Raw genomic sequence first — 24727 nt, forward strand, 5'->3', positions numbered from 1 at the left:
CAAATAGTTGTTTGCCTGTATTTTCAACTATAAAACCTCTGAGCAAATATGTAATTATGTATTTTAAATGTTCCCCTTTGGTCATATAAATTACGGTATATCCATTCAACAAAATACTGCCCAGTTATTTTAAGAGTATGGGGAATTAATAGGCATTAACATGCTCAAGATTATTGTTAAGTGAAAACGGCAAGTTGCAGAGCATTAAGTATAACATCTCTCTGTGTATGAGTGTTCTGTGCAAATGTGTTTGTTGTAAACATGGCTTATTTTTGGAAAGAGACTCTAAGTCATCTCTGGATATACAATCGCTATAATGGTAATTGCTAACATATATCAGATGTTTGTTCTGTGCCAGGCATTGCACCAAGTGCCTTTCCTACCCTCCACTTAATCTACATAATAACCCTAAGAGGAAGGTATTACTATTATCTTCCATTTATAGATTAGGAAACTGAGGCCAGGAGAAGTCAAGTGACTCACTTTCAGCATTCTATACTATTCGTGGTGGGTTTTCCTTTTTTAAATGAATCTGCATTACTTCTAAAATAAAAATAACACTATTAAATATTTTAAAATCTTCCCCTCTTCTGGGATTTTTGAAACCAAGAGGGGCAATAGAAGTGTTCAGTGCGAAGTTCTATTGTGGCAGCGAATGAAAACCCAGGTTGTGCTAGGTGCAGTGGGCCAGTGGCTCACGCCTATAACCCCAGCACTTTGGGAGGCTGAAGCAGGAGCTTCACTTGAGTTCAGCAGTTTGAGACAAGCCTGGGCAACATGGTGAGACTCTGTCTTTACAAAAAATGAAAAATTAGTTGGATGTGGTGGCACACACCTGTTGTCCCAGCTACTGAGGTGAATGAGATGGGAGGATCACTTGAGCCTGGGAGATGGAGGCTGTGGCAAGTTGTGATAATGCCACTGCATTCCAGCCTGGGCAACAGACCAAGATCCTGTCTCACACACAAAAAAAAAAAAAGAAGAAGAAGAAACTCAAGTTGTGTCACTTCTAGGCAGGCACCCTTTTTCTCACAGTTTGGTGTTGAGAGGTGGTTGAGAAGCTTCATAGGCAGAGCTCAGTAGAAGCAGGAGTAGGAAAGGTCAAGTTGGAGGCCCTCAGGTACTGCTGCCTCTGGTTTTCTGAATGTAATTATGGATGGGCTGACCCCACTGTCCACCATGGTGACACTAAGGGGAGCCTCCGAACTGAAGGGCAACACTGACCCCCAAGTAACCAGAAAAATCAAGGTCAGTTGTTAGCTGCAACCTTTTATCCAACAGCATCTGGAGGCATCTGGATAAAATCCATTAAAATACTCATTGTGATGCCAGACCTCATATGTACATTCATTTGACACCCACAACTACCCATAAGCTTGACTGTCCCATTTAAACAGCAAGGAATTTGGCACTTTGTGAAATTAAGTGGTATAAGTCTCACAAACAACTGCAAGGTTAGGACTGACTTGAACTCAGGACTGTCTGGTGCTCCACTAATTCCCATGCTGGGGCGCTGGCGGAGGAGCTGATGGCAGCCAGATGTCACAGTTTTTGCATGTCGCACCCTCCCTTATTAAGCATCCTTCACCCAAACTGTGTGATATGACTTGACTGTGTCCCCATTCAAATCTCAACTTCAACGGTACCTCCCAGAATTCCCATGTGTTGTGGGAGAGACCCGGGGGAGGTAATTGTATCATGGAGGCTTGTCTTTTCCATGCTGTTCTCATGATAGTGAATAAGTCTCACGAGATCTGATGGTTTGATCAGCGGTTTCCGCATTTGCTTCTTCCTCATTCTCTCTTGCTGCTGCCATGTGAGAAGTGCCCTTCGCCCTCCGCCATGATTATGAGACCAACCCAGCCATGTGAAACTGTAAGTCAAATTAAACCCCCTTTTCTTCCCAGTCTCAGGTATGTTTTTATCAATAGTGTAAAAAAGGAATAATATACTGTGCAACATATAAAAAATGAACAGCCTGTAATCCCAGCACTTTGGGAGGCCGAGACGGGCGGATCACGCGGTCAGGAGATCCAGACCAGCCTGGCTAACACGGTGAAACCCCGTCTCTACTAAAAATACAAAAAACTAGCCGGGCGAGGTGGCGGGCGCCTGTAGTCCCAGCTACTCCGGAGGCTGAGGCAGGAGAATGGCGTAAACCCGGGAGGCGGAGCTTGCAGTGAGCTGAGATCCGGCCACTGCACTCCAGCCCGGGCTACAGAGCAAGACTCCGTCTCCAAAAAAAAAAAAAAAAAAAAAAAAAAAAAAAAAAAAAGAAATTGGCTGAGTATGGTGGTACATGTCTGTAGTCCCAGCTACTCAGGAGGCTGAGGCAGAAAGATCACGTGAGCTACGGAGTTCAAGGCCTCAGTGAGCTGCAATCATACCACTGCACTTCAACCTGGGTGACAGAGCAAGACCCTGTCTCTGAAAAAGAAAAAAGAACAGAGGCTTCTGCTTCATGGACCAGCCTTCAAAAGGAGCCTCCGTTGTGCTCCCAAGTCATTTTCACACTGGAAGAACAGTCAGCAAGGTGGCATCTGTTATCAGATCAGCCCACTGCTACCTCCCTAATGACCTCCAAAACTGCCCTGAAACTCAGAGACGTTCCAGGATTGATTGCTGTGTGTCCTGAAGTTTCCCTCTGGGCTCAGGTTCCTCAGCTTCCATGGACTGGCTGTTTGAATACCTACTGAACCCTAATTCTATTAGTAATACTGCAACCCCACTATAATCTAAAGATTAGAAATGCGAAAGATTGGCCTCTGCAAACCTTGGGAAGACTCACTGGGCTCTGAATCTCACACCCTAGAAATCTGGTGTCTTGCTGGGTCCAGTGGCTCATGCCTATAATCCCAGAACTTTGGGAGGCCGAGGTGGGTGGATCACCTGAGGTCAGGAGTTCGAGACCAGCCTGACCAACATGGAGAAACCCCGTCTCTACTAAAATACAAAATTAGCCGGGCATGGTGGCACATGCCTGTAATCCCAGCTACTAGGGAGGCGGAGGCAGGAGAATCGCTTGAACCCAGGAGGCGGAGGTTGTGGTGAGCCAAGATTGCACCATTGCACTCCAGCCTGGGCAACAAGAGCGAAACTCCATCTCAAAAAAAAAAAAAAAAAAAAAAAAAAAGAAATCTGGTGTCTTGAGCCCAAGATTTTGGTGTCTTGAACCCAAGATTTTGGGGCAGTTTCTGAAGGACTTTCTGATGCTAAAAATGATGGTGAAGGACAAAGGTATACCCAGCTAATCCCTGGGCACTCCCTTTCTTGTTCTTGAATACTGGGCTGGCTAGACTCAGATACACATGCATGGACATGCATACACACACACACACCTGTTCCATATTATTGGGTCTCTGCTTGCTCTTACCCCTGCTTCAAATATCCTTTCCACCTTACTGCACACAACTGACTGTTACTTAATTATGGAGATTCAGCTCAGGGATCACTTCCTCGACCCCAAGCTAGGCTAATGTTTTCATAGCACCAGGGTTGAGCACCATCCTAGCCGATTACATAGAAATGGCCTGGTAATACATCTCCTCCACTGGACCAAAAGTCTCTGAGGATGGGGCCCACATTTGGCTCCCTGTTGTTCTCAGAGTCTCACCGGATGTCTGCAGCGCCACAGGTGCTCAGTGCCGGTTTGTCGTTCTGTCCAGTGATTGTGTTCTCAGCCTCCAGGCAACCTCTTCCTTGTAGCATGGCCAGGTTCCCATCATGCAGACTCATTACATCTGCGCCAGGACTTGTAAGTTTGCCGCTTATCTGAGGTTCATCTGCAAGAAGCTGTAATTGAAACAGCTTCCAGGATGGAAATATCACTTCTAGAATTTAATTTTCAAGCTTATACCCTGGATCCTTCAAGCCGATTACAGGAAACGGTTGGAGTGCTGGTGCTCCCTGTGTTGAATCCAGATGGGTGTGTTTACTAGGCTGAGAAATGTTAATCCTGTCTTTGGCCTAGAAATGTCTGGCATTCACTTTGGAGGGAAATAGAAAAATAAAGTAGTACAGCCAGCCAGCTCAGTTATAGTTCCCTTAAATAATGCTTTTTTTCAAAACAAAGTGGGGAGAGGGTCTGCTGGGGGGACATTTGCTCCAAAGGAGATAGTGTGCAACTGTCATTGATTTTGAAAGTTCAGAAGAAACATTCTGAGGAGTCAGTCTTTAGTATCATTACAAGGCTGGCCAAATAACCATGGGCCTGAATACTGACAGGTGCATGCTTGGGGCTAAGGAACAGAGATCTGAATCTGTTCTCCTCTGAAGGCCATATGTAAGTGCACATGAAGCCAAATGACAATGAGAAGAGGGGCCTACACATTTACCGAGCCCTGGCTTCTTGCCAAACATTATACTAAGCACTTCACATTTTTTATATCGTTTGATCCAATAACTCTTTGAGGTGGATACCACTACTACTAACCCCATTTACAGTTGAAGAAACCAAGATTCAAAGAGAGGCTTGCCCAAAGTAGCAGGGCTCCCATATGCTTTGCAAACACTTTTATAACTTAAAATGATTTTTTTTAACCCCACCACGTGCTGGCACTACAACCAGCCCAGCTGGCAGGTGGTCACTCCTGTCCTGTGTAGTGAAGACCCAAGATCCTCTGGCAAGTGTTCCCAGGCAGCACGGCAGTGGGGCCCATTTGTCCCTAATAAACATTTCTTCCATGCAGTGCTCAAACCCCTCAAAAAAGCAAAAGACAACAGCTTCAGTAACTAAATAGGCGACCAGCAACCTGCCTGCCCAGAGCTCTTTGAGACTTTGTTTTGTGTTTTTTTTTTTTTTTTTTCCTGAGACTGAGTCTCGCTGTGTCACCCAGGCTGGAGTGCAGTGGCACAATCTTGGCTCACTGCAACCTCCACCTCCCGGGTTCAAGCAATTCTCCTGCCTCAGCCTCCCTAGTAGCTGGGGCTATAGGCACCCCCCACCATGCCTGGCTAAGTTTTGTATTTTAGTAGAGATGAGGTTTCACCATGTTGGCCAGGCTGGTCTTGACCTCCTGACCTCAGGTGATCCACCCGCCTTGGCCTCCCAAAGTACTGGGATTACCGGCAGGAGCTACCGCACCCGGCCTGAGACTTTGTCTTCAGTTACACGTGCAGTGAGTGATGAGGGAACGGAAGAGAGCTTTTGAAGCCGTGTGACCATGGCATGTATTTCTGTGCCTCCCGTAGCACCTTCCCACAGATGCTAGAGAGACAGGAGAGGAGGAAAGAGCCTCTCTGTCTCAGTCAAGAGTGCCACCTTGTGATGCCAGCACCAGAAAAGAACTGAACATCGCTCTGGCCCCTGAGCTCAGCCCTGTGAATCATCCCCATGGCCCCTCCCTGGCAGCAGGCTCTGTTTGTGGTGCTCTGTAATTAGTTAATGAACTATCTGAATGATATTTCTGTAGTCATTCAACCAGCCCCATCCTCAGGGTGGTAATTGTATTTGAGGTTATTTAAAAACATTATTGTATCCAAATAGAGTTTACATCAGCAGACAGCATGATTAGTAATCCTGCTATCCCTGGTGTTTCTAAATTGTGCTATAAACTGCCTGGTGAGTCGTGCAAAAATGACTGCACCAACAGAGAACAGTGGGGCTTCTCTGGCAAAAACCACCAACTGTCTGAGGGGAGGAGTAGTAAAAGCAACTTGTGGCTAGAACCCAGTTGACTTCAGTTTAGAACAGATTGTTTTCAAGAGGCCCTCCACTAATTTGATCATTATCTTTGGATGAACTAACTCTTCATTATCTTTACAAGAAAATGCTTGAACGGGAGGTGGAAGGCTGATCCGAAGAGTGGCAGGAGCTGCTTCACTTCCTCTGCGGTTTCCTGGAGCTCTTGCCCCTCCTCAGGGAATTTGCCGGGAGGGGCTCTCCAGCGTCCAGACCCCTCTGCAAAGGTGTTTTGCAATCTTCAGGAGCAGGCCCCAGGAGCATCCCTTGGGGCTGAATGTGCAGTGGGCGATGCCCCTCCTGACCCAACAGATCCAAGACGAGAATGATCAGTACAGCCTTGTGGCCAGCCTTGACAACGTTAGGGATCTCTCCACTATCTTAAAACCTAGTCATTTCCGAAAATGTGCCACACATTTCGCAACTAAAAATGGAATCAAAGTAACAATGGAAAATGCAAAATGTGTGCAAGCAAATGCTTTTATTCAGGCTGGAATATTTCAAGAGCTTAAAGTTCAGGAAGAGTCTGTTGCTTTTTGAATTAATTTAATTGTCCTTTTAGACTGTTTATCTATTTTTGGATCAAGTCCTATGCCAGAGACTTGAACTGCACTTCGGATGTGTTAGCAAGGTTATGGCTACCCTTTGATGCTGTTCCTGGAAGAAGGAGGAGTGGTGGCAGTCTGCAAAATCAATACACAGGAACCTGAAGGACCTGGACTTTATTTATTTATTATTTATTATTTATTTATTTTTTATTATTATTATACTTTAAGTTCTAGGGTACCTGTGCATAACGTGCAGGTTTGTTACATATGTATACTTGTGCCATGTTGCTGTGCTGCACCCATCAACTCGTCAGCACCCATCAACTCGTCATTTACATCAGGTATAACTCCCAATGCAATCCCTCCCCCCTCCCCCCTCCCCATGATAGGCCCCGGTGTGTGATGTTCCCCTTCCCGAGTCCAAGTGATCTCATTGTTCAGTTCCCACCTATGAGTGAGAACATGCGGTGTTTGGTTTTCTGTTCTTGTGATAGTTTGCTAAGAATGATGGTTTCCAGCTGCATCCATGTCCCTACAAAGGACACAAACTCATCCTTTTTTTATGGCTGCATAGTATTCCATGGTGTATATGTGCCACATTTTCTTAATCCAGTCTGTCACTGATGGACATTTGGGTTGATTCCAAGTCTTTGCTATTGTGAATAGTGCCGCAATAAACATACGTGTGCATGTGTCTTTATAGCAGCATGATTTATAATCCTTTGGGTATATCCCCAGTAATGGGATGGCTGGGTCATATGGTACATCTAATTCTAGATCCTTGAGGAATCGCCATACTGTTTTCCATAATGGTTGAACTAGTTTACAATCCCACCAAGAGTGTAAAAGCATTCCTATTTCTCCACATCCTCTCCAGCACCTGTTGTTTCCTGACTTTTTATGATCGCCATTCTAACTGGTGTGAGATGGTATCTCATTGTGGTTTTGATTTGCATTTCTCTGATGGCCAGTGATGATGAACAGTTTTTCACGTGTCTGTTGGCTGTATGAATGTCTTCTTTTGAGAAATGTCTGTTCATATCCTTTGCCCACTTTTTGATGGGGTTGTTTGTTTTTTTCTTGTAAATTTGTTTGAGTTCTTTGTAAGTTCTGGATATTAGCCCTTTGTCAGATGAGTAGATTGCAAAAATTTTCTCCCATTCTGTAGGTTGCCTGTTCACTCTGATGGTAGTTTCTTTTGCTGTGCAGAAGCAGGGACCTGGACTTTAATTTCTACAGCACCAAATGTTATTGATAAAATTCTGCAATCAGAGGGGCTCCATGAAGCTTTTTCTGAATTGGATATGACGAGTGAGGTCCTACAAATCACCATGTCTCTTGACAAGCCTTGTTTCAGGTTATCTACTTTTGGAAATATAGGAAGTTCTCACCTTGACTGCCCCAAAGATTCTGATTTGATGGAAGCATTTCATTATAATCAGACCCAAGTCAACAGATACAAGATTACGGAAACCCTCTACAAAGGCATTAGTCCTGTCTTGTCAGGTATCTATTCGGACAGATAACCAAGGCTTCCTTTCATTACAGTGTATGATTAGAAATGAAGATGGATCAATATATTTTGTGGAATATGACTGCTCCCTGATGAAGAAGTTCTTGAATCTGAGTCTCGAGTACGACAATTCACTGTTATTTATGTGTGTATTGATAGATGAAGTTCTCATTCTGAGTACAGTACTTTTTTTTCTTTCTTTTTTTTGAGACGGAGTCTCACTCTGTCCCCCAGGCTGGAGTGCAGTGATGTGATCTTGGCTCACTGCAACCTCCGCCTCCCAGTTTCAAGCGGTTCTCCTGCCTCAGCCTCCCAAGTAGCTGGGATTACAGGCGCCCGCCACGGTGCCTGGCTAATTTTTATATTTTAGTAGAGATGAGGTTTCACCATGTTGGCCAGGCTGGTCTTGAGCTCCTGAGCTCAGGTGATCCACCCACCTCGGCCTCCCAAAGTGCTGGGATTACAGGCGTGAGCCACCGCACCCAGCCTTCAGTACAGTGCTCTTTATAATTTCATATTGGATTTCCTATAGAGAAGAAGCATGGCGAAAATAAAAACAAAGTCCGTGTACCCTAATAGTTGCTATGTGTTTTGTAAATACATTTTGTAGAGGACGTGTAAATAAATGTTTTCATGTAGTCATAGATTATTCAGGACTGTCCTGTAGTTCTGTCTTTTGAACTCATGGGAACGATTGTGAGCCAAGATTAATAAATTATATGTTCTGTTTCAGTAGAACATTTCAAGAGTCTAAAGACTTCAAGTTTGATGCAGCTACCTGAAATGTTCTTTTATTTATTTACTATTAGAAAAAGCAAAGGCATATGGGCACTGCTTATTAGTTTGAATTCTACAGACTAAGTCTTAAAGCAGTGCTTCTCAAAGTGTTGTGCCCACACCAGCATCAGAACCACCTGCAAACTTGTAGCAAACTCTGGGGAGGAGGCCAGCATTCTATATTTTAACAAGCTTCCCTCAGGAGATTCTGACGCATGCTAAATTTTGGGAACCACTGTTTTAAAGGAAACTTTTTTTTAAACTAACATTTAATTGTATTGAGATGATTGCTTTTACATGTGATTTCTTTGCAAATGTTCTGAAGTTGAGGCATCATCAAACAAGTCTAAACAATTCTTTATGTGATTTATTTTTAAAGTAGACCTTTTGAAGAGATCTATGAATGGGATGTAAAATAATTTTCAGGCCGGGTGCAGTGGCTCATGCCTGTAATCCCAGTGCTTTGGGAGACCAAGACAGGCAGATTGCCTGAGGTCAGGAGTTCGAGACCGGCCTGGCCAACATGGTGAGAACTCATCTCTACTAAAAATTAAAAAATTTGCCGGGTGTGCTGGCGCATGCCTGTAGTCTCAGCTACCCGGGAGGCTGAGGCAGGAGAACTGCTTGAACCTGGGAGGTGGAGGTTGCAGTGAGCCAAGATCACGCCACTGCATTCCAGCCTAGGCAACAGAGAGAGACCCATTCTCAAAAAAAAAAAAAGAAACAAACAAACAAAAAACCATTTTCAGAGTTACAGGTTTTCTTCTTGTTCTCAAAACTGTTCACTCCAGTAAGTAACTGCAGTAAGTACTTATTAGATACCTTCCATTTACTTATGAGTTTCTTGACAAATCAAGGTGTAGAAAACCAGTTATTAAATGATTTTGTACTTTTCTGGTAGTCGTCACCAAATACGTTTTGTGGCATATTTTTGTATTTAATAAAGTACGATACTAAAAAACAGAAAATACATGGACACTAATCTTTGCCTTTCTTTACTATCTTTTTTGCAGATAATAGAGTGATACAGTTAAAAGCATGGGAATGGCTTAATGAATGTCTCCCAGCCTCCATTTCTTTGTCTGTAAAATGGGGATTATGGGCTGGGCGCCGTGGCTCACATCTGTAATCCCAACACTTTGGGAGGCCGAGGTGGGTGGATCACAAGGTCAGGAGTTCAAGACCAGCCTGGCCAACATGGTGAAAACCCATCTCTACTAAAAAGACATAAAAAATTAGCCAAGCATGGTGGTGCATGCCTGTAATCCCAGCTACTCGGAAAGCTGAGGAGGAGAATCACTTGAACCCGGGAGGCGGAGGTTGCAGTGAGCTGAGATTGCACCACTGGACTCCAGCCTGGGCGACAAAAGTGAAACTCCATCTCCAAAAAAAAAAAAAAACAAGCTTTTAGTACAACACCCAGGACAAGGCCACTGCCCAGTCCCAGGGGTTAGGGCTTTAGAAGTTTCTGCATAGTTTTAGTTATTTCTGTATATCTTGTTTTTTTTTTTCTATAGCCTCACAACAGAGGTGATATTTATGTACATGTTTTAATGCTCCTACTAGATTATAAATTCCCTGAAGGCAAGATTAATTTTTTTTTGCTTCCTTTCTATGTCTTCACACTTCTTATACATGGTAGGAACTCAGTAAATATTTGTTGCATAAATGAACATATTGATCCTATATTTAAGTGAAAAAAACTGCAAAATGTGCTTTATCTGGGCATTAATGCAAAAGTTCTCAAGATAAAGATAATCTGTAGCTGTAACTATATCTGAGATCTAGAATAATATATCTATGTCAGTTGCTAAGAGGGTCAAATGAGATGTGTGACATAGGACCAGGCGCGGTGGTTCACGCCTGTAATCCTAGCACTTTGGGAGGCCGAGGCAGATGGATCACAAGGTCAGGAGTTCAAGACCAGCCTCGCCAAGATAGTGAAACACTGTCTCTACTAAAAGTATAAAAATTAGTTGGCCGTGGTGGCAGGTGCCTGTAATCCCAGCTACTTAGAAGCCTGAAGCAGAGAATTGCTTGAACCCGGGAAGGGAGGTTGCAGTGAGCCAAGATCGTGCCACTGTACTCTGGCCTGGGTGACAGAGTGAGACTTCATCTCAAAAAAAAAAAAAAAGTTAACATACAGCCAGCCACGGTGGCTCACACCTGTAATCTCAGCACTTTGGGAGGCCGAGACAGGTGGATCACTTGAGGTCAGGAGTTTGAGACAAGCCTTGCCAACATGGTAAAACTCCATCTCTACTAAAAATATAAAAAAACTAGCTGTGCGTGGTAGCACATGCCTGTAATCCCAGCTACTCGGGAGGCTGAGGCAGGAGAATCACTTGAACCCAGGAGGCGGAGGTCACAGCGAGCCGAGATCACACCACTGCACTCCAGCCTGGGCAACAGACTGAGACACCATCTCAAAAAAATAAATAAATAAAAAATGGTAACACAGCAAAACTAGGTAATGTGTTACTGGTTTATATAATATACATATATATTATATATATAGTATACTATATATATATTGTGTGTGTGTGTATATATATATATATATAGAGAGAGAGAGAGAGGGATTTCTTCTATGCTTCTAGTGGAGCAGCTGCTAATTCCAGGGCATAAACTGCCCCTAGTATGTAGTCGGGCCTCCAACCACACGTCAGCAGTAAGCAACTAGCAAGTGCTTATACACAAGCAAATACAAAGAATTTTTATTGAAAAGAAACAAAAAAGTATATTAGTTATCTATTGCTGCCTAATACTTTACTCCAAAACTTAGCTGCAGGAAACAGCAAACATCATCTCACAGAGTTTTTGTGGGTCAGGAATTTGGGAGCAGTTTGCTGAGTGGTTTTAGCTTGACTGGGGCGGGAGGATCCACTTCCACAGTGGCTCACGCACACGCATAGTAAGTTGGTGCTTATTGTCGGTGAGGGCCTCAGCCCTTGTGGATGTGGCCTCTCCACAAGGCTGCTTGAGTGTCTTCACAACATGGTGACTGGCTTTCCTCAGAGGCAGTGATTCAAGGACCACAGCAGAATCTGCAGTATCTTTTGTCTTGGAAGTCACAACCATCTCGTCTGGAATATCCTATTGGTCATGCCAGTCTACCTTATTCAGTGTGGGAGGCTACAATACCAGAAGGCGATGGTCATGGGGCCATCTTGGAGGCCGGCTACCACAAATGGGAACTGATCTCAGAAATCAAGAACGGTAGCTACAGCCCAGCCAGGCTTCCCAGAGACAAGAGCTGGAGGGCATCCCGGGAGCCAGGGCAGCTCAAGGCACTACAGTGGCAGCCATCCCCACGTCTTCACTCCTCCTGTTCCTTCCTCTTCATGTGACTCAGCCACACCCCTTCTCTCTTCTCCTGCCAGTTCTTCCCATGTCTCTTAGTTCACATGCCTAAAAGCAGAACCTGATGGTTCATCTTTTTTTCTCAGGTCATCACAGGTCACATGCCAGCCTATGGGTTGGCTTCCAAGGATCCACTCTAAGCCCATGCATAGGGGAAGCAAGGTTCACATGGTCCAAAACATGGGCACCTTACCCCAGGGCTGTGGTCAGGACAGTCTTGCTAAGATGAAATAATAGGTGGGACACAGCTTGGGAAGTGTGGCCTCCCCCGTATGGCTACTGCTCACCAGGCATCGTGCTGGATGGAGGGGCCGCAGATAGGGCAAAGAAAGAAAAACGGGCAGGGTGCGCGGTGGCTCATACCTGAATTCCTAGCAGTTTGGGAGGTCAAGGCAAGTGGATCAGGAGTTCAAGGTCAGCCTGGCCAACATGGTGAAACTCTATCTCTACTAAAATACAAAAATTACCCAGGCATGGTGGTGTGTGCCTGTAATCCCAGCTACTCAGGTGACTGAGGTAGGAGAATCGCTTGAACCCAAAAGGCAAAAGCTGCAGTGAGCTGAGATCGTGCCACTGCACTCCAGCCTGGGTGACAGAGCAAGACTCTGTCTCAAAAAAAAAAAAAAAAAAAGAAAGAAAGAAAATTGAAGACAATAAATTGATCCCTGGCCTCTCTGTTTAGCGAGGCCATAATCAAACAATTTGTGCATGATAAGGCTGTACTAGATCACTCATGGCACTATGGGTGTTGATTCCCTCTACCTGGGGTCCATGGAGAAGTCTCCCCAAGAAACTTCTGTCAGGGCCTTGAAGGATGAGCTGGAGTTTACCAGATGAAGAGAAGGGAGAACGGCATTTCTGGCAGGAGGGAACCTGCACAGGGTATTTTGGCAGAAGGTGAGACAGTGTAGGTGGGACTGGGGAGCAGGACAGCTGGGAGGAAAGCTGGCAGGGCTGGTAGGGTGATGCTGTGATGAGCTTGGTGGGACCAGCAAACACCTTCGGCTCTACCCGAGAGCAGTGGGGAGACCTCTAAGGATCTGAAACAGGAACGACCACCGTGGATGGCTCCAGGGGTGACAGCAACTCAGAAGGGAGGCCGGATCCAAGGAGGCACCCGAGCGTCCTCCCGTCTTCAGAGTCCAGTTCATGAGGAGCTGCCTGTGATTTTTTTTGGAAAGCTGTATTCTCTATTACAAAAAGACATCTGAGCTTGTGAGGAACTAACAGCCGCCCCTCTACTGGGTCCCTTGAATAGCAATCCCTCCAAGTATAATTCCACAGGCATCCAAATTAAGCAAAGCTTTATTAAGCACCAAGCCGGCCACATCTGCATAAAGAAAATATTTCATCGGAAGCCTGAGAAAACTCTCCCTGTGGACTCCTTATCAAATAACCCCTCATCGTCCTACAAATACCTACCCAGCCAATTCAGAAAATAATATCTGGAAAAGAAACCCCTTTTTTCAGTTCAGGCCATTCCAATGAGCAGCTTACAGCAGACTCGGGATTTCTACCTAAGAGAGTGAAGGCTGAGTACACCAGTCTGGAAGGTTTATGATTTAAATGTTCTCAGGTGGAGCTGGACATGGGCTCTCATAGCTGTAATCCAGCACTTTGGGGGGCCAAGGCAGGAAGATTCCTTGAGCCCAGGAGTTTGAGACCAGACTGGGAAACATAGTGAAATCCTGTCTCTACAAAAAAATAAAAATATTAGCCAGGCATGGTGATGTACACTTGTGGGCCCAGCTACTTGTGAGGCTGAGGTGGGAGGATGGCTTGAACGCATGAGCTGTGATCTCACCACTGTAGTCCAGCCTGGGTGACTGAGCGAGACTCTATCTCAAAAAAAAAAAAAAAAAAAAAAAAAAAAAATCCTAAGGCTAATTTTATATGTTGCTGACCATGTTTGTAGAGTGACCTCAGAGGAAAAACCAAGCTCCTGGGCTTTTTTTTTTTTTTTTTTCTCCTTTGAGGTAGAGTCTCACTGTCTCCCAGGGTGGAGTGCGGCGGCACAATCTTGGCTCACTGCAACCTCTGCTGCCCGAGTTCAAGTGATTCTCGTGCTTCAGTCACCTGAATAGCTGGGATTACAGGCACATACCATCACGCCCGGCTAACTTTTATATTTTAGTAGAAACAGAGTTTCACCATGTTGGCGCCTGGTCTCGAACTCCTGGCCTCAAGTGATCTGCCCACCTTGGCCTCCCAAAGTGCTGGGATTACAGGCATGAGCCATCACACACAGCCATTCCTGGGCTCTTGTACTCAGAGAAATGAGTTCCTCTGGTGAGGTCTGGCCTCAGGTAGGGGGACTATTACATTGCAGGAGCCCCTGGAACCTGCATGGCCTGTGGTTAAAAGGCCGCCCTCTGCAGCCAGCCAGCCTGCCGGGGCTTATATACCCTTGTGAGACTTGCTACTGTGTGACCTTGGGCAAGTTCCTTGAGCTCTATGTACCTCAGTTTCCTTGTCTGTATAATGGGGATGATACCAATAACACCTCCCTCTTAGGGCTCTTGAGAGGATTAAGTGAATCCTCTAAGGATTAACCTCTTAGAAGAACTTTACATAGCGCAGAGAAAGTGCTGTGTAAATGTTTGCTATTATTATTATTACTTTAGTGTAAATTTACTGATCTGCAACTTTCCTCTTGTTAAGGTATACCTACAACAAATTTTCACTTTGAAATAGCTGTCCCAACGATACTAGGTAGAACTAATCATTTATCACCAAGTTCTGTTTCTTTTCTTTTCTTTTCTTTTTGAGACAGGGTCTTGCTTTGTCACCCAGGCTGGAGTCCAGCACTCACTGCAGCCTCAACTTCCTGGGCTCAGGTGATCCTCCCACCTCAGCATCCTGAGAAGTTGGGACTACAGGTGCGTGCCATCCTGCCTGGCTAATGTTTGTGTTTTTTGTAGAGATGGGGGTCTTGCTATGTTACCTAGGCTGGTCTCGAACTCCTGGGATCAAGCAATCTGCTGACTCAGACTTCCAAAGTGCTAGGATTACAAGCGTGAGCTATGGCACCTGGCCTGTTGCTTCTTACTCTGAAGTATAGTTTGAGTTGATCTGATTCTGTCCAGTATGGGTGATAACTGAGCCCAAGGGGCATGCTGTTACGAGTGGTAATTAACCCCAGGAGTTCAAATCCTGGCTCTCCATTCACCAGCTGTGTGATCTTGGGCAAGTTTCTTAACATCTCTGAGCCTCAGTGGTCCCTACAAAACAACAATCATAATAGTACCTATTTCATAGGTGTTTGTGAGGATTGAAGGAGATCATGCAGGTAAATCGCTGAGCACAGTGCCTGGCACTAATATATATTCAATCAAACCTATTCTTGCCCCAGCCACATCATCTCTCCCTGAAATGTTCATGTTGACCTTTTTTTTCCCCTCTGCCTTGCCCTCTGGCCTTTGAACTTATATGGGAACCTGGAGTCTGCTGCCAATGTTACCCTCCTGCAAGGCATTCTCCACATGGCAGCCAAATGATTTTTTAAAAACACAAACCTGATCACACCACTCCTCTGCTTAAAATTCTGCAAGTGGGCCGGGTGCAGTGGCTCACCCCTATAATCCCAGCACTTTGGGAGGCCCAGGCAGGCAGATCACCTGAGGTCAGGAGTTCAAGACCAGCCTGGCCAACATGGCGAACCCCGTCTCTACTAAAAATACAAAAATTAGCCAGGCGTAGTGGTGGGCACCTGTAATCCCAGCTACTCAGGAGGCTGAGGCAAGAGAATCGCTTGAACCCGGGAGGCAGAGATTGCAGTGAACTGAAATCGCACCACTGCACTCCAGCCTGGGTGACAGAGTGAGACTCCATCTCAAAAAAAAAAAAAAAAAAAAAAAAAAAAAATTCTGCAAGCAATTCCTATTACTCTTGGGATAAATCCTCGCATCCCTATAGAGGCTCCCTGGGCCTCGCCTACTTCATCAGCCAGAGCCCTATTCAGCACGTGCCTCTCTCAGTGGCCTTGTCTCATTCCCTGAAGGTCCCTTAGCACAGACCTTCACACCTGCAGTGGCGTCGTTTCTCCCCACACTCTTCCTGCCCAGCTAACTCCCACTCATCCAACAAGCTTCAGCTCACATGTGACTTCCTCAAGATGCCTTCCCGACCCCCCGACTTGGAGGGTTCCCTCCGTATTTAATTTCTCAAGGCATCTTATTCTATTCCTTCTTAGTGTTAACAATTGCATCAAAATTATCATCTGTATAATTTGAGTGTCAGAGTTTGTGTTGTTCACAGAACATCCCCAGAGTTTGGTGTGGTGTCCAGCCCACAGTAGGCACTCAATAAATACTTAAAGATTAGGTGGATGGATGAACGAATGAATGAATAAATAGTGGCATTCCCAGCCTGAGGCCTATAACCCACTCTGCAAACACCATTCTGCACAGCCTTGCTTCACTCTGCCCTTTCTTGCTCTATAGGGGCAAAGGGACATGCCGTCTAGAACCCAGTAGGCTGAGGACAGGCGCCCCCGTCACAAAAATCAGAGCCCCAAGTCCTTGTAGAGGTTGAGACAATCCGGTCTTCTGCTCTGTTAATACGGCCGGTGACCAGGAGCTTACTCCTACTTGTTAGCAAGTTCTTCCCAATATCAACCTTAATTGTGTCTCCTTAAGAGTTCCCACCCATTTGTGAGATTTTCATTTGTTTGTGACTGCTGTATTTTCTTTTCTTTTTTTTTTTTTTTTCCTGAGACGGAGTCTCGCTCTGTCGCCCAGGCTGGAGTGCAGTGGCCGGATCTCAGCTCACTGCAAGCTCCGCCTCCCGAGTTTATGCCATTCTCCTGCCTCAGCCTCCCGAGTAGCTGGGACTACAGGTGCCTGCCACCTTGCCCGGCTATTTTTTTGTATTTTTTAGTAGAGACGGGGTTTCACTGTGTTAGCCAGGATGGTCTCGATCTCCTGACCTCGTGATCCGCCCATCTCGGCCTCCCAAAGTGCTGGGATTACAGGCTTGAGCCACCGCGCCCGGCCATGACTGCTGTATTTTCTAATTTTTGTTTATTTATTTGAGACAGGGTCTTGTTCTGTTATGAAGGCTGGAGTGCAGTGGCACAATCAGGGCTTACTGCAGCCTCGAATTCCCAGGCTTAAGTGATCCTCCTGCCTCAGCCTCCCAAGTAGCTAGGACTACAGGTGCATGCCACCATGCCTGGCTGAATTTTTTTTTTTTTTTTTTGAGATGGAATCTTGCTCTGTCACCTAGGCTGGAGTACAGTGGTGTGATCTCAATTCACTGCAACCTCCGCCTCCCAGGTTCAAGTGATTCTCCCACCTCAGCCTTCTGAGTAGCAGGCATGTGCCACCACGCATGGCTAAGTTTTTTGCATTTTTAGTAGAGACGGGGTTTCACCACATTGGTCAGGCTGGTCTCGAACTCCTGACCTCAGGTGATCTGCCACCTCGGCCTCCCAGAGTATTGGAATTATAGGCATAAGCAACCGTGCCTGGCCAACTGGCTAATTTTAAAAAAATTTTATTTTATGTAAATACAGGATCTCCCCGTAGGTTGCCCAGGCTGGTCTCAAACTCCTGGACTCAAGCAATCCTCCTGCCTTGGCCTCCCAAAGTGTTGGGGTTACAGGTGTGACCCGCCACATCCAGCCATTCAACTTTGATAGAGCATATATAAATTGCTTTTGTAACTAGAGAGAAAGCAATACATTTTCTAAAATTCTGACTGCAGAATCTAGCTCTGCCCTTAATGTTAACAATAAAGGCAAAAAAAGAGAAAGAACCATATTACTGGCCTCCTCTCCCACATCGTGTTGGCGACTGAGTCCAGCACAAGCACACCTTGGTCTTTGCGATTGGACCTGCCTGCCATTTGCACATACAGTGAGCTGCCACTAACTAGCAAACACTATCCCCAGTTTTCAAAATGTGCCTTTATCAGCCTAGTGTTGAGGCCTGAAATAGTCCTGGGGCTACCAGTCCTAACCCTGAGGGCACAGGCTGCCTCACCAGGTATAGAGTCCTCCAGGGCAAAGATTGCCACTCCAGTTCAAGAGTAGGTCTTGGCATCCTGTGGCCAATCAACAGTACAGAATAGCTGGATGAGTGATCAACAGGTTTTGTTTTTGTTTTTGTTTTTGTTTTTTGAGACGGAGTCTTGCTCTGTCGCCCAGGCTGGAGTGCAGTGGCGCGATCTTGGTTCACTGCAACCTCCGCCTCCGGGGTTCAAGCTATTCTCCTACCTCAGTCTCCTGAGTAGCTGGGACTACAGGCGCCCGCCGCCATGCCTGGCTAATTTTTTTGTATTTTTAGTAGAGATGGGGTTTCACCATGTTGGCCAGGCTGGTGTCAAACTTCTGACCTCAGGAGATCCTTCCACCTCGGTCTCCCAAAGTGCTGGGATTACAGGCCCGAGCCACCTCACCCAGCTGTAATCCACAGGTTTTGAATGAAATTAATCTGGAACAGAGGAACTTTGGAAAATCATAACAAGTTTTCCCCAGGTGAAAGTGCATTAAGCTCCATGCCTATACCCTGTAAGAACAACCCTAAAAAGGGCCGAGCGTGGTGGCTCATGCCTATAATCCCAGCAATTTGGGAGGCCGAGGCAGGTGGATCACTTGAAGTCAGGAATTAAAGACCAGCCTGGCCAACATGGTAAAACCCCATCTCTACCCAAAATACAACAATTAGCCAGTTGTGGTGGCACACACCTGTACTTCCAGCTACTTGGAAGACTGAGACAGGACAATCACTTGAACCTGGAGGCAGAGGTTGCAGTGAGCTGAGATCTCACTGCTGCATTCCAGCCTAGGTGGCACAGTGAGACTCTGTCTCAAAAAAACAAAAACAACAACAACAACAAAAGAAAGCAACATCATATTGAATATTGACAATGGAAAAAAAAAAAAACCAAAATAAAATAAAAAGAAAGCAACAAAAAGGCCAGACCAAGACTTGTTGGATGATAAGCTTCCTTTATTCAATTGTTTAATATTTTATTTTTTATTTTTTAATTTTTGAGACAAAGTCTTGCTGTCACCCAGGCTGGAGTGCAATGGCATGATCTTGGCTCACTGCAACCTCTGCCTCCTGGGTTCAAGCGATTCTCCTGCCTCAGCTTCCCAAGTAGCTGAGATTACAGGTGTGTGCCACCATGCCTAGCAAATTTTTTTGTATTTTTAGTAGAGATGGGGTTTCACCATGTTGGCCAGGCTGGTCTTGAACTCCTGACCTCAGGTGATCCACCCACATTGGCCTCCCACAGTGCTGGGATTACAGGCGTGAGCCACCGCCCCCGGCCTAAAATTTTAAATACATTTTCTAACAAGCATATGTTTTATATATTGTTTATGTACTTAAAAATTATTAACATTTAAAAAATCAAAATATAAGGCTGAGTATGGTGCCTCATGCCTGTAATCCCAACACTTTGGGAGGCTGAGGCAAGACTATTGCTTGAGGCCAGGAGTTTGAGACCAGCTTGAGCAACATAGTGAGACCTCACCTCTATGAAAAATAAGAAAATCGACTGGATGTGGTGGTGCACGCCTGCAGTCCAAGCTACTCGAGGCTGAGGCAGGAGGATTACTTGAGCACAGGAGGTCAAGGTAGAGTGAGTTATGATTCCACCACTGCACTCCAGGATGGGCAACAGATCAAGACTCTGTCTCTAGAAAACAAACAAACAAACAAACAAACCAAACATAAATAAGGAAAATGGTGTTAAATATTATTTCTACTTACTAAGAACGATGTTTCTTTTTATTAGTGAAAAGTAACAAAGTTAAACCAGTTTGGTCTGTCAGGGTAAACAGCTGCTCCCTGGTAGGAGAATGTGATCTTTAAACACAACAACAACCAAGAAAATCATTAAACTGAGGCCAGGTTTCCAGAGGGACCCAGGGGAAGTAATGAAAAGAATCCTTCAAAAAATCTAACAACACATTTTCTATCAAATGGAAATGGCTTTGGGGAAATGTTCTGAGGAGTTTGTTCACCACAGCTTGGGAAAAGAAAAACGTGTTTTCAAGCACAGCAAAAAGAGCCTGTGTACAGCAGCCAAGAGATGACACAGAAACACCAGAGTCCGTAAAAAGCTTTGATTCCAGGAAATTTTCTCTTTTTTTGAGACAGGGCCTTGCTCTGTCACCCAGGCTGGAGTGCAGTGGTGCAATCTTGGCTGACTGCAGCCTCCACTTCTTGGGCTCAAGCCATCCTCCCACCTCAGCCTCCTGAGTAGCTGGGGCTACTGGTGTGCACCATCACACTCAGCTAATTATTTTTAATTATTATTATTATTTTTTTGAGACAGCCTCCCAAGTAGCTGGGACTACAGACACATGCCACCATGCCTGGCTAATTTTTTGTATTTTTAGTAGAGACAGGGTTTCACCATGTTAGCCAGGATGGTCTCGATCTCCTGACCTTGTGATCCACCTGTCTTGACCTCCCAAAGTGCTGGGATTACAGGCGTGAGCCACCGTGCCTGGCCCTTTTTTTTTTTTTTTTTCCAAGACGGAGTCTTGCTCTGTTGCCCAGGCTGGAGTACAATGGCACGATCTCGGCTCACTGCAACCTCCATCTCCTGGGTTCAAGCGATTCTCCTGCTTCAGCCTCCCAAGTAGCTGGGATTATAGGCGCCCGCCACCATGCCTGGCTAATTTTTGTATTTCTTAGTAGAGATGGGGTTTCACCATATTGGTCAGACAGGTCTGGAACTCCTGACCTCAGGTCATCCACCCACCTTGGCCTCCCAAAGTGCTGGGATTACAGGCATGAGCCACTGTGCCTGGCCTAAAAGATTTTTTATAGAGATGAGTTCTCACTATGTTGCCCAGGATGGTCTTGAACTCCTGGATTCAAGCAATTCTCCTGCCTCAGCCTTCCAGAGCACTGGGATTACAGGCATGAGCCACCATGCCTACCTGGCCTAGATAACTAACTAGACACTTCCAGAAGCCAGGAATACCCTATGCTTGCCTTATTTACCTTTGTATTTCAGATCCTACACACTGGCTGATGCACAGCAAGCACTCAACAAATATGAGGATCTCAGTTCAGGAGCAAGGAAAGATCTGATAATGTGGCAATAACAATGCACCACATTTTACAGTCCGTGGCAATTTAATGTTATTTCATTTCTCAACTCATCTCTGGGCAATGAGATTATAGATATTCTTTTTTGTATTTTTATGCATTATCTGAACTGTTTACAAGGATGTATTTTGAAACAGAAAATAATAAAATTGACTCCCCATTAGGAAAAAGCAATTCTCATAACCATCATTGCCAATTTTGTGACACCTTTTGGAAAAGGGTAGGGAATTAATTCTGCCATTGACTATAATTCAGCAGGAAGGCAAAGTGAATTCATTCATTTCATAATATTTAATCAACACCAACTTGTATTAAGAATGGAACTAGGGGCCGGGCGCGGTGGCTCAAGCCTGTAATCCCAGCACTTTGGGAGGCCAAGACGGGCGGATCACGAGGTCAGGAGATCGAAACCATCCTGGCTAACACGGTGAAACCCCGTCTCCACTAAAAAATACAAAAAACTAGCCGGGCGTGGTGGCGGCGCCTGTAGTCCCAGCTACTCGGGAGGCTGAGGCAGGAGAATGGCGTAAACCCGGGAGGCGGAGCTTGCAGTGAGCTGAGATCCGGCCACTGCACTCCAGCCTGGGCGACAGAGCCAGACTCTGTCTCAAAAAAAAAAAAAATGGAACTAGGTAGGCATGAGGAATGTATATATGCCCCAAATACCAGCTTATGGCCTAAGGAGAGAGACAGACATTGAACACATACTGCCACTAACAAGTGTCCAGGTGCAACTGTGGCAGCTGCTATGGGGAAGGTAACAGAGCACCTGTGACCCCAAGATTTGTCTCCTGCTTGGGCCTAGCTCCATATGTTTGCTCTTACAAATGTGTTTCCCTACCCAGAAGGCACTTCCTTCTTCCTCCGTCTAGTCAAACTCGACTTTGCTTTGGAATCTTGCTGAAATCTCCAGTTCCTGTTCAAGGTCTCTCTGATTGGAGGCTTCCTTCGGGTAATGTCAGATATCACCACGAAGATCATGCAATTCATTAGGAGTTATATTAGCCTGGGTTTCCCAGAGAAAAAGAACCAAGAGGATGTGTAAATAGAGAAATGTATTGTAAGGACTTGATTCACGAGATTATGGAGGTGCAAATCCAAAGTCTGCAGGGTTGGTGGGCAAACTAGTGATTTAGGGAAGGGGCAGGGGCAGTCTGCTGGCAGAACTTCTTACCAGGGGAGGTTCGTCTTTGTTCTGTTAAAGACCTTCAACTGATGGGATGAGGCCCACCCATATTATGGAGGTCAATCTGCTTTACTTAAAGTTCACAGATTTTTTTCCCCCTTCATAAATCCTTCATTGGAATCAAAGTCCATGGATTTAAATGTCAATCTTGGGCTGGGCATGGTGGCTCATGTCTGCAATTCCAGCATTTTGAGAGGTTCAAGGCAGGTGGATGGCTTGAACTCAGGAGTTTGAGACCAGCCTAGGCCAACATGGTGAAACTCCATCACTACAAAAAAATAATAATAATAATAACACAAAAATTAGCCAGACATGGTGGCACATGCTTGTAGTCTCAGCTACTTGGGAGGCTGAGGTGGGAGGATCGATTGAACCCAGCAGGCTGAGGTTGCAGTGAGCCAAGATCACGCCATTGCACTCCAGTCTGGATGACAGAGCAAGACCCTGTCTCAAAAAAAAAAAAAGAGTCAATAAATGCCATCCAGAAAATGTCCTCACAGAAACATCCAGTATAATGTTTGACCAAATATCTAGGTACTGTGACCAACTGGACACATAAAATTAACTATCACAGAAGCCTTAATGCCCCAACTAGAGTCTACCAGTTTAGAAGGCATGGATCAGCTCTTCCATGTCTTTGAAACCTTCCATGGAGCCTAGCTGAAGGATTATTGTCAGGAGGTGTTCAAGAAATCCCTGAAGAGGGCCGGGCGCGGTGGCTCACACTTGTAATCCCAGCACTCTGGGAGGCTGAGGCAGGCGGATCATGAGGTCAGGAGTTTGAGACCAGCCTGATCAACATGGCAAAATCCCGTCTCTGGTAAAAATACAAAAATGAGCTGGGAGTGGTGGTGGGTGCCTGTAATCCCAGGCTACTTGGGAGGCTGAGGCAGGAGAATCGCTTGAAACCGGAAGGCAGAGGTTGCAGTGAGCCAAGATCGCACCCCTGCACTCCAGCCTGGGCAACAAGAGTAAAACTCTGTCTCAAAAAAAAAAAAGAAAAAAAAGGAAAAGATGCTCAATTACACTCATCATAATAGAAATTCAAATTAAAAGCATAAGGGGGATATATCAGATTGGCAAAGATCAGAACATTAGCTAACACAGTCTGGCAAGATCGTGGAGCCTCTTTCCAGCCAGCACCGAGCAATGGGCATCTCTCGGGACAACTGGCACAAGCGCTGCAAGACTGGAGACAAGAGAAAGCCCTACCACAAGAAGCATAAGTATGAGTTGGGGTGTCTGGCTGCCAACACCAAGATTGGCCCCCACCGCATCCACACAGTCCGTGCACGGGGAGGTAACAAGAAATGTGGTGCCCTGAGGCTGGACATGGGGAATTTCTCCTGGGGTTCAAAGTGTTGTACTCGCAAAACAAGGATCATTGATGTTGTCTACAATGCATCCAATAACAAGCTGGTCTGTACCAAGACCCTGGTGAAGAACGGCTTCATGCTCACTGACAGCACACCATACTGCCAGTGATACTAGTCCCACTATGCGCTGCCCCTGGGCTGCAAGAAGGGAGCCAAGCTGACTCCTGAGGAAGAAAAGACTTTAAACAAAAAACGATCTAAAAAAATTCGGAAGAAATACGATGAAAGGGAAAAGAATGCCAAAATCAGCAGTCTCCTGGAGGAGACTCCAGGAGAAGTTCCAGCAGGGCAAGCTTCTTGCATGCATCACATGAAGGCCGGGACAGTGTGGCCGAGCCCATGGCTATGTGCCAGAGGGCAAGGAGTTGGAGTTCTATCTCAGGAAAATCAAGGCCCGGAAAGGCAAATAAATCCTCACCCTTTCTGTCTTTGCCCGTGGAATAAAGGTGTCTATTGTTCTGTGGCAAAAAAAAAAAAAAAAAAAAAATCATGGGGAACGTGCACTCCAAACACTGCTGGCACGAGGCTGACCTTCTCTGACCTCCTTGGAGACAAATTTGGCAAAATAACTTAAATTTTAAAACGCATTGGCCTAATGACGGAGCACTTCCACTTCCAGGTATTGATAGATCTACTCATACTTTCATGCAAAATGACCTGTGCACAAGAAAATACATTGCAGGCCAGGTGCGGTGGCTCATGCCTGTAGTCCCAGCACTTTGGGAGGCTGAGGCAGGTGGATCATTTGAGGTCAGGAGTTTGAGACCAGCCTGGCCAATGGCGAAACCCATCTCTACTAAAAATACAAAAAAAAAATGAGCCAGGCATGGTGGTGTATGCTGTAATCCCAGCTACTTGGGAGGCTGAGGCACGAGAATCACTTGAACCCAGGAGGTGGAGGTTGCAGTAAGCCGAGATCACGCCACTGCACTCCAGCCTGGGTGACAGAGTGAGACCCTGTCTGTCTGTCTCTCTCTCTCTCTCTCCCTCTCTCTCTCTCTCTCTATATATATATATATGTGTATCCACACACACACACACACACACACACACTGCAGCATTGTTTGTAATAGAAGATTGGAAACTAAGCATCTATTAATAGGAGACAAGTTCAATAAATTAGAAAGTACCATACAGTCACTTAAAGGAGTAAAGAGGCTCTATGTGGAGTGATACGGAAAATTTCACAGGAACATTGTTAAGTAAAAAG

General features: G+C 45.5%; 2 pseudogenes; both read left to right on the plus strand.

Annotated features, from left to right (window-relative positions):
- Positions 1-5810: 5810 nt before the first annotated feature.
- Positions 5811-7904, plus strand: LOC103216610 (cell cycle checkpoint protein RAD1 pseudogene; annotated as a pseudogene).
- Positions 7905-22724: 14820 nt separating this feature from the next.
- LOC103216611 (small ribosomal subunit protein eS8 pseudogene) lies at positions 22725-24300 on the plus strand (annotated as a pseudogene).
- The last annotated feature ends 427 nt before the right edge of the window (positions 24301-24727 follow it).

Source organism: Chlorocebus sabaeus, chromosome 9 (genome assembly GCF_047675955.1).
Source record: "Chlorocebus sabaeus isolate Y175 chromosome 9, mChlSab1.0.hap1, whole genome shotgun sequence".
Lineage (NCBI taxonomy): Eukaryota > Metazoa > Chordata > Mammalia > Primates > Cercopithecidae > Chlorocebus > Chlorocebus sabaeus.